Source organism: Phocoena phocoena, chromosome 11, assembly GCF_963924675.1.
Source record: "Phocoena phocoena chromosome 11, mPhoPho1.1, whole genome shotgun sequence".
NCBI lineage: Eukaryota > Metazoa > Chordata > Mammalia > Artiodactyla > Phocoenidae > Phocoena > Phocoena phocoena.
Window position 1 is genome coordinate 88987887 of NC_089229.1, and position 9433 is coordinate 88997319.

At 35.0% G+C, this 9433-nt stretch overlaps 1 non-coding gene across 1 annotated transcript; it reads left to right on the top strand.

The window, feature by feature from the left end:
* The first annotated feature begins 8931 nt into the window (after window positions 1-8931).
* On the top strand, window positions 8932-9034 carry LOC136131624 (U6 spliceosomal RNA). The gene has a single exon (XR_010656363.1). It is a non-coding gene; the product is annotated as a U6 spliceosomal RNA (small nuclear RNA).
* Window positions 9035-9433: the final 399 nt, after the last annotated feature.

Below are 9433 nucleotides of genomic sequence, written 5' to 3' on the forward strand. Positions count from 1 at the left end.
GTAAAACTGTGACTAAAAATCTTCCAACAAATAAAAGTCCAGGACCCAATGGCATCACAGGTGAATTCTATCAAACATTTAGAAAAGAGCTAACACCCATCCTTCTCAAGCTCTTCCAAAAACTTGTAGATGAAGGAACACTGCCAAACTCACTCGAGGTCACAATCACCCTGATACCAGAACAGACAAAGATATTACAAAAAAAAAGAAAATTAAAGACCAGTATCACTGATGAATATAGATGAAAAAATCCTCCACAAAATACTAGCAAACGGAATCCAACAACACATTAAATGGATCATATAGCATAATCAAGTGGGATTTTTCTGAGGGATACAAGGATTCTTCAATATACACAAATCAATCAATGTGATACGCCATATTAACAAACTGAAGAATAAAAACCATATGATCATCTCAATAGATGCAGAAAAAGCTTTTGATAAAATTCAACACCAATTTACGATAAAAACTCTCCAGAAAGTGGACATAGAGGGAGCCTACCTCAACATATTAAAGGCCATATATAACAAACCCACAGCATACGTCATTCTCAATGGTGAAAAACTGAAAGCATTTCCTCTAAGATCAGGAACAAGACAAGGATGTCCACTCTTGCCACTATTTTTTGTTTGTTTGTTTGTTTTGTTTTTTTAATTAATTTATTTATTTTTGGCTGTGTTAGGTCTTCATTTCTGTGCGAGGGCTTTCTCTAGTTGTGGCGAGTGGGGGCCACTCTTCATCACAGTGCGTGGGCCTCTCACTGTCGCAGCCTCTCTTGTTGCGGAGCACAAGCTCCAGACATGCAGGCTCAGTAGTTGTGGCTCACGGGCCTAGTTACTCTGCGGCATGTGGGATCTTCCCAGACCAGGGCTCGAACCCACGTCCCCTGCACTGGCAGGCAGATCCTCAACCACTGCGCCATGAGGGAAGCCCTCACCACTATTATTCAACATAGTTTTGGAAGTTTTAGCCACAGCAATCAGAGAAGAAAAAGAAAAGGAATACAAATTGGAAAAGAAGAAGTAACAGTCACTGTTTTACTGTTTTAGATGACATGATACTATACATAGAAAATCCTAAAGATGCCACCAGAAAACTACTAGAGCTAATCAATGAATTTGGTAAAGTTGCAGGATACAAAATTAATGCACTGAAATCTCTGTATTTCTGTACACTAACAACAAAGATCAGAAAGAGAAATTAAGAAAACAATCCCATTCACCACTGCAACAAAAACAATAAAATACCTAGGCATAAACCTACCTAAGGAGGCAAAAAACCTGTATGCAGAAAAGTGTAAGACACTGGTGAAAGAAATCAAAGATGATACAAACAGACAGAGAGATATGCCATGTTCTTGGATTGGAAGAATCAATATTGTGAAAATGACTCTACTACCCAAAGCAATCTACAGATTCAATACAATCCCTATCAAATTACCAGTGGCATTTTTTTACGGAACTGGAACAAAAAGTCTTAAAATTTGTATGGAGACACACAAGATCCTGAATAGCCAAAGCATTATTGAGGGAAAAAAACGGAACTGGAGGAATCAGACTCCCTGACTTCAGACTATACTACAAAGCTACAGTAGTCAAAACAGTATGGTACTGGCACAAAACAGAAACATAGATCAATGGAACAGGATAGAAAGCCCAGAGATAAACCTACGCACCTTTGGTTAACTAATCTATGATAAAAGAGGCAAGGATATACAATGGAGAAAAGACAGTCTCTTCAATAAGTGGTGCTGGGAAAATGGGACAGCTACATGTAAAAGAACGAAATTAGGACACTCCCTAATGCCATACACAAAAATAAACTCAAAATGGATTAGAGACTTATATGTTAGACCGGACACTATAAAACTCTTAGAGGAAAACATAGGAAGAACACTCTGACATAAATCACAGCCAGATCTTTTCTGATTCACCTCCTAGAGTAATGGAAATAAAAACAAAAATAAACAAATGGGACCTAATGAAACTTAAAACCTTTTGCAAAGCAAAGGAAACTACAAACAAGACAAAAAGACAATCCTCAGAATGGGAGAAAATATTTGCAAATGAATCAATGGGCAAAGTATTAATCTCCAAAGTATATAAACAGCTCAAGCAGCTCAATATTAAAAAAACAAACAACCCAATCCAAAAATGGGCAGAAGACCTAAATAGACATTTCTCCAAAGAAGACATACAGATGGTCAAGAAGCACATGAAAAGCTGCTCATCATCACTAATTATTAGAGAAATGAAAATCAAAACTACAATGGTATCACCTCACACCAGTCAGAATGGGTATCATCAGAAAATCTACAAACAACAAATGCTGGAGGGAGTGTGGAGAAAAGGGAACTCTCTTGAACTGTTGGTGGGAATGTAAATTGATACAGCCACTATGGAGAGTAGTATGGAGGTTCCTTAAAAAACTAAAAATAGAATTACCATATGACCCAGCCATCCCACTACTGGGCATATAGGTGGAGAAAACCATAATTCAAAAAGACACATGTATCCCAATGTTCATTGCAGCACTATTTACGATAGCCAGGTGGTGGAAGCAGCCTAAATGCCCATCAACAGACGAATGGATAAAGAAGATGTGGTACATATATACAATGGAATATTACTCAGCCATAAAAAGAAATTGGGTCATTTGTAGAGATGTGGATGGATCAGCTGTCACACAGAGTGAAGTAAATCAGAAAGAGTAAAACAAATATCGCATATTAACGCATATATGTGTAACATAGAAAATGGTACAGATGAACCTGTTTGCAGGGCAGAAATAGAGACACAGATGTAGAGAACAAACGTATGGACACTAAGGGGGAAAGTGGCTGGGTGATGGTGTTGGTGGCATGAATTGGGAGATTGGGATTGACATAGATACACTAATATGTATAAAATAGATAACTAATAAGAACATGCTGTATAAAAAAATTAAATTTAAAAATTAAAAACAATGCTATGAAAACTCTTTCACATGTTAAAAACCAAACTCTTTATATTTATTAACACCTTTTCCAAAAGAAAAATTATACACCCGCAGACACATGTACCTTGCAAAAATATAAGTATATAAGGCAAGAAGTTCAGAGTGGTTATATCTTAATGCCAGAGCTATTTGTATATTTAGATATAATCCAGACTTTCTATAGTGAACATATATACTTTTAAGGATAAAATTTATAACAGAAGGTAAAAAACTTGATCCTAAACTGGCAAAACTGAAAAACAAAAAAAGTAATGAAACACCCAGTTTCTATTATGAGAACCGGTCTTTTAAAATAATGTTTTAAAGCATTTCTTTTATATTTGGGGTGACAAAGCAGAACATTTCAGACTTGAGATGTGTTGGCATCTTGGTGTAATTGAAAGAACAGGAGTTTGACTCCTTATCATCCTCAGTTCAAATATGGCTCCACTTCTCACTAGAGACCAGCATGGCCTATATGCCTCAGGGTGTCTTTATGGAGATAAACGTTGGTGCTACATAGCTCTTTGCAAGAATAAGTTCCTTTAGAAAAAAAGAAGAAAGAATAAGTTTCTTTTAACTTCTCCAAGTCTCAGTTTCCATATCTGAAGTGGTAAAGCGGTGCCAACCTCAAAAGAATTTAACAAAATAATGCTTATAAAAATGCCTAGGACACATTTATCTTAATGAATGTATATATACTGTACATGTGTAAATTGGAATTAACATAAACTTTCTATATGTAAATATAGACACAGACTGTATGCCCATAAAATGGAGACATAATCACATACTGACAAATGGAAGTGCATGGTGGAAACTACATTTTTATAGAGAGATTAGATATGCTTGCAAGTGATGTAAAAGGCCAGTATATTTTCTGTCTTACACAGGCAATTTTAAGAAAAAACAGATGGGATTTACAGAATTTGATTTATTAATAACATGTATTTTATTTTTGGTCCAAAACTAGGTTTTTTCTTTTAGGATGGGCAGAAATATGCAAGAAAGAAGGACAGAAAGCCAAGATTTAAGGAAAGGCTCTGAAATAAAATATGCACACACAGACTTGAAACAATCTGGTTCTAGGGTAACAAAGTAACAGGTTTTTCTCCACACATTTCCCCACTCCCAGCTAGGCACTGAATCCCCGTATGCAAACAAAAGGGACATATTGCAGAGGTGATTCATACAGCTGGGGACACAAAAGGCTGTTCCAGCCAAAGCCAACAATTAACAATGGCCTATTTGTTAAACGTTGTCCTCTCTAACTTGCTTCTTTCTTTCTGAGGAAAAGTGGCATGTTTGAATACGTGACATATTCTTTAAAGTTTCCACTTTTAAGCATTACTAAATGTACCTCAAAATAACAACCAACTTTCCCTTTTTTAAAATAGAAACCCAGGTTTTCATAAATATCTGTCTGTGCTTTCATCTGCATATGTGCTGCTATCTTTCCATAAACTCAATCACAGTTAATTTGGTCTGTATTGGTAAATGTAGAAAGGCTCTCAGATGGTTTAGAAGAAATAGAACAAAATTAGTTTGGATTTTTTTCCAAGTGGATTGTCACAATCTGTGCATGCTATTTCTCTCATTATTACATTTATGCAGCATTCAGATTCCTTTTTCTCCTTTATCCACCTCCTATTTAGCATAAACAGAGGGAGAATCAAGTGGATATAATCACCTCTAGATCCTTGATAAGCTTTATCCAATAGCTAAGATATATTAATGCTTGAATGGCTGTTATTGGTTTTCATTTGGCATGTGATATCGAAGCAATGTGTCTTCTGTTGTGCTTAGGAAACTCTCAATTAAAGTTCCAAGCACCAGTAGGCAAGGGAGAAATTTTCTGGCTTTGCTATGTTTTAACATTCCTGAATCTGGTCTCTGTCATGATCATCCTTCAAAGGAACTTCCATTTTAGCACAACTGCCAACAGACTCTAAAGATAGGTATTAAGGTAGCTTGTTTATAGAAATGTGTTTAGTCTCATTTCTAAGGAAATGTATTTGGCACAATACTTATTTATTGTATTAAAACACGATTATTTGCTATTAAAAATACAAAGCAATTAAGATAAATGTGAATGTCAAAGTCACAATAGAAATTATTTCTTTCAAGTAACTCCAAGACAGTCTCCAAATTTTGAGGCTCCTTGAACTTTCTTCTCCAAAAAGAGGATGATACCTAGGATTTAACCATCTTTTTCCCAACCTGTGACAGTGTTATCAGAAGTATTTGGAGCAATTAGGTTTAAAAGATGCTTCTAATTCTTCTAGTTTCTATTGATTTCTCCCTATTACGTGCCCCTAAACACTTTATTCACATTTTTTGTGATGAACACTTTCCAAAATAAATGTCAATTGTCCGTTCACATTCTGTTTTCTCTTACTAGCACTTCTTATGAAACAGAGGTCTTTTCTTCCCCTCTGTACCCAAGTTTAAAATGCAATGCGGAAATATTCTTCCATACTGAATTTAATTCTATTAGGGGCCTCCGTTTCTGTTAGGGTGTGGATAAACAACACCACCATTTCAGATTCAGTATAACCTAGTCACTTCCAGATTAATACAATTTCATTGGGGGAGATACTCAACTTTTCGGGATTTCTCTAAACACTCCCTTCTCTTTTATTTTTCATCAGGTGGTATATGAGTTTAGAAGAGGCTTGCATAATGGCTGGGCATTGGAAATGATATGTTTAAAACAACAACAACAAAGCAGGGCAAATGGGCTATAATATTCCATGAGATCATTAGGGATCCAGATCCCTTAAGGTTTTGTTTTGTTTTGTTTCTCTAGTCTTTACAGGGTTAAAGCTAACTCACTAGTAGTGTTCCATCCATGTTCCAGTCCATAAGAAAGGAGAACGGGAGGAAGTGGAATGCATGCAGTTTCCTACCTAAAGATATGACTTGAAAGTTGTCTACATTATTCTGCTTATATCCAATTATCTGAACTTAGTTTCCTGGATTGTACTAGCAGAAGAGAGCCATATATGTTGATAACCACAAGGTAGGGAAGAAAAAAATAATTTTCATAAAAATGGGTGAAAATAACATCTAACAATAGTCGAGCTAGAATTCATTCATCTTAAAGAATTAAGTAAAGCATTTTAGAGTATGTCATAAAATTAACTGAATGTGGGGCTTCCCTGGTGGTGCAGTGGTTGAGAGTCCGCCTGTCCCCCTGCCGATGCAGGGGACACGGGTTTGTGCCGCGGTCCGGGAGGATCCCACATGCCGCGGGGCGGCTGGGCCCGTGAGCCATGGCCGCTGAGCCTGCGCATCCGGAACCTGTGCTCCGCAACGGGAGAGGCCACAGCAGTGAGAGGCCCGTGTACTGCAAAAAAAAATAATAATAATTGGATGTGTTACCTTTGATTGATTTATTCAGCTAACATTTATCAAATCTCATCCATGTTAGTAATGGGAAGTTAGCTAATATGAAGGAAAACAATTCTAGTATCTTCTTTAATGAGAATTACTAATTATTAAATTTGCTATAATTTTATTACTTGACAAAAGTGGAAATACAAAAGTGAAACCTGTTTGGGGTTTATTTTTGAGATAGTTTATAAGTTCAGAGTCCCATAATATAATGAAATAGAGATGTTACTTAGTATACGATACTTTCAAATTGACTGAATAATTCCATAAACAATAGCAAACCACTATTGAGAGGAAAGTTTCTATGACTTGAATCAGTTATCTTTTGGCTGTAAATAACATAGAACATAGCTTAACAGGTCTGGTGCAGGGACTTAACAAATATTATGGAAGAATCTGTCTCCATCTATCCTTCCATTCTGTCATTCTCTTTTTGTTGGATTTTTGTTTGTCTTTGTACTCTTCCCTCATAGTCTCAGAATGGTTTCCATAGCTCAAGTATAAAACGGTCATATTCGATGTCAGGAATCTGGGTAGTAGCAAAAGGGATCTTTTGTCAAGTTTTCTCTTTTTATCAGTAAAGGGAAAACTTATGCAGAAGCTCCCTAGAAGACCTAACTTTTTGCTTCCTTGACCAGAACTGCAAAAAGTTTAAGAAACGGAGATATTTCTACAATTAAATTAAATCATTAATGGCAAGACTAACAGCCCTACAGTGGAGTACATTGGCACCCTAATAAAATCAAGGTTTATATAATAAGTAAATAGAGGGAGAATATCTTTTGGGTAAACAAATAATGAGTTCTGCTGCAGCTATGTAACCATCAAAATCATGGTCTTTGTATACCTTCTTTCATAATTTAAAGGTTATTCCAAATCTCCACTGCTCCCTCAGCCAATTCACTTCACAAATAATTCCATCTCTCTTCTTAATAAATTACATTTCTGTTCTATGGCTTCTTTACTCTCAGAATTAAAAACATGATCTTGTCTCTCCTATCTCAGTGTTCGATTCTGGCTACCTGGCAACTTTTCTCCTTTCCTCCAAGGCTAAATATTTCTAAAGTGTAATTATCACTCATTGCCTCTGCTTATTTACTTCCCTTTTACTTTCTAACCTAAATTAGTCTGACCTTGGCCTCCACAATTACAACTATTGCTAAATTCAACAGTGGTCAATGGTCTTAATATTTCAACTGCAATAGACAATTTTCTGTCATTATAAAACCTGAGTTCTGTGTGGCATTCAACTCTATTTATCACTACCTCTTGTTGAAGTTATACCTTCCTTTGACTTCTGAGAAACTACTCCTCACTACATTTTCTCACATCTTTCTGGCAAGATCTTGTTCATTTTAATGGTTTGTGTCTTCTATTTGTACACCTACTCTGTTGATGCAGGATACCAACATGCTAAAAATTCTTTGCATTAAGGAACATATAGAAATTCAAAGAAATGCCATATGCCATGTCACTGTTATAAATAGAATAAGATCAATTTTATTAAACCATTAAGTTACCCCCTTCAATGGTTGTAAATTTCAAGTGAATGTGAGAATCACTAGGAAATAAATTACCAGAAATAAGAAGACCAAACTGATAAAAAGATATGCTATTTCCTTACATGGAGAAAAGCTGAAAAGAATTGTAATTCAGAAAGTTGTTAAATATAAAGTCAAGCATAAAAATAAAGTGACTCTTCAGGGACCAGCAAAAAAGAGAAAACACAAAATTAGACCAACAACCTCAAAGTGTTTTAATTGTAGTTCATGGGTATTTCACTAGTTCCTCAAGGCTAAAATCTAATACTGTTGTATGGACAGATGTGACTTTCTAGATGCCTAGAAAGTGGAAAGCTTAAAGAAAGTCACCTGGATGAAGCTCAGATCCTTAAAGTACTGCCCTAGCCATTAAATTATATCTATAATTTATTTTATATATATTATATATAAATATACATTATAATTATATATATATATATATACTGTCCTAGAGAAGTGTTAAAAATATGTTACATATCTAGAGTAAAAGAACAGAACGACTACCATTAAGAAATAGAGTAGTTAGGCTTATAACATGCTCAAGTATGTAGTCTAAATATATGCTATACACATGATAATAGAGACACGATCTAGGAAATAAACATAACAATGTTGGAGGATATTGAAAATTTTAGATCCCTGAGAGAGCAAACATTTTCCATCACAGTTTATATTGAAATTCCACAGAACCTCTGCCAAGCTCACAAGAAAAAAGTTTACAAACCTCAAAAGAAATAAACCCCATAAAATCAATATGCTGAATATGATAGAAGAAATTTATTCCTTCAGCTCTCCATTAATTTGATAAATATTTATCAGATGTCCACTATAATTCAGAAAGTCTTGAAGTCACTGAATATATAGAAGTGAATAGACAATGAAGGGATGAAGATATAAAAGAAGGAAAATAAACCATAGTAAAAAAAGAAACGGGATAGATAAAAAATAGACAAAGCCGTAAAAGAGCAAAGTGAACAACTTACTCCCTGAAATTAAGGACTTAATGGACATGTGTCCACTTTAGGGGTAAACATACTAAAATTAGAACAATACAGAGAAGATTAGCCTGTCTCCTCTTCATGGATGTCATGCAAATTTGTGAATATTTCTGTATAATTTTTTAGCATCAATCCCTAAATCTGAGAAAGATGGAATTAAAAAGAAACTTACAGACATTTCTCACTCATGAATATTGATGAAATAATCCTCAATAAGATATCATCAAACATAATTCAACAGCTAAATAAAAAATTTTAATATGAAAAATTTAGGAATGCAAGGTTGGTTCAGTGTTAGATACTCTATTAATATAATTGACCGTGTTAACTTATCTAAGGAGAAAACTCATAATGAAGTCTCTGAAGATAATGAAAAGGCCTCAGACATAATATCAAAGCCCATAGCTCATAAAAATTAATTAGTATTATAGGAATATATGGATACAGTGAAATACCACTTATACCCATGAGAATCACTATAATGAAAGAGAGGGAAAATGCCAAATTTTAGTGATGTGG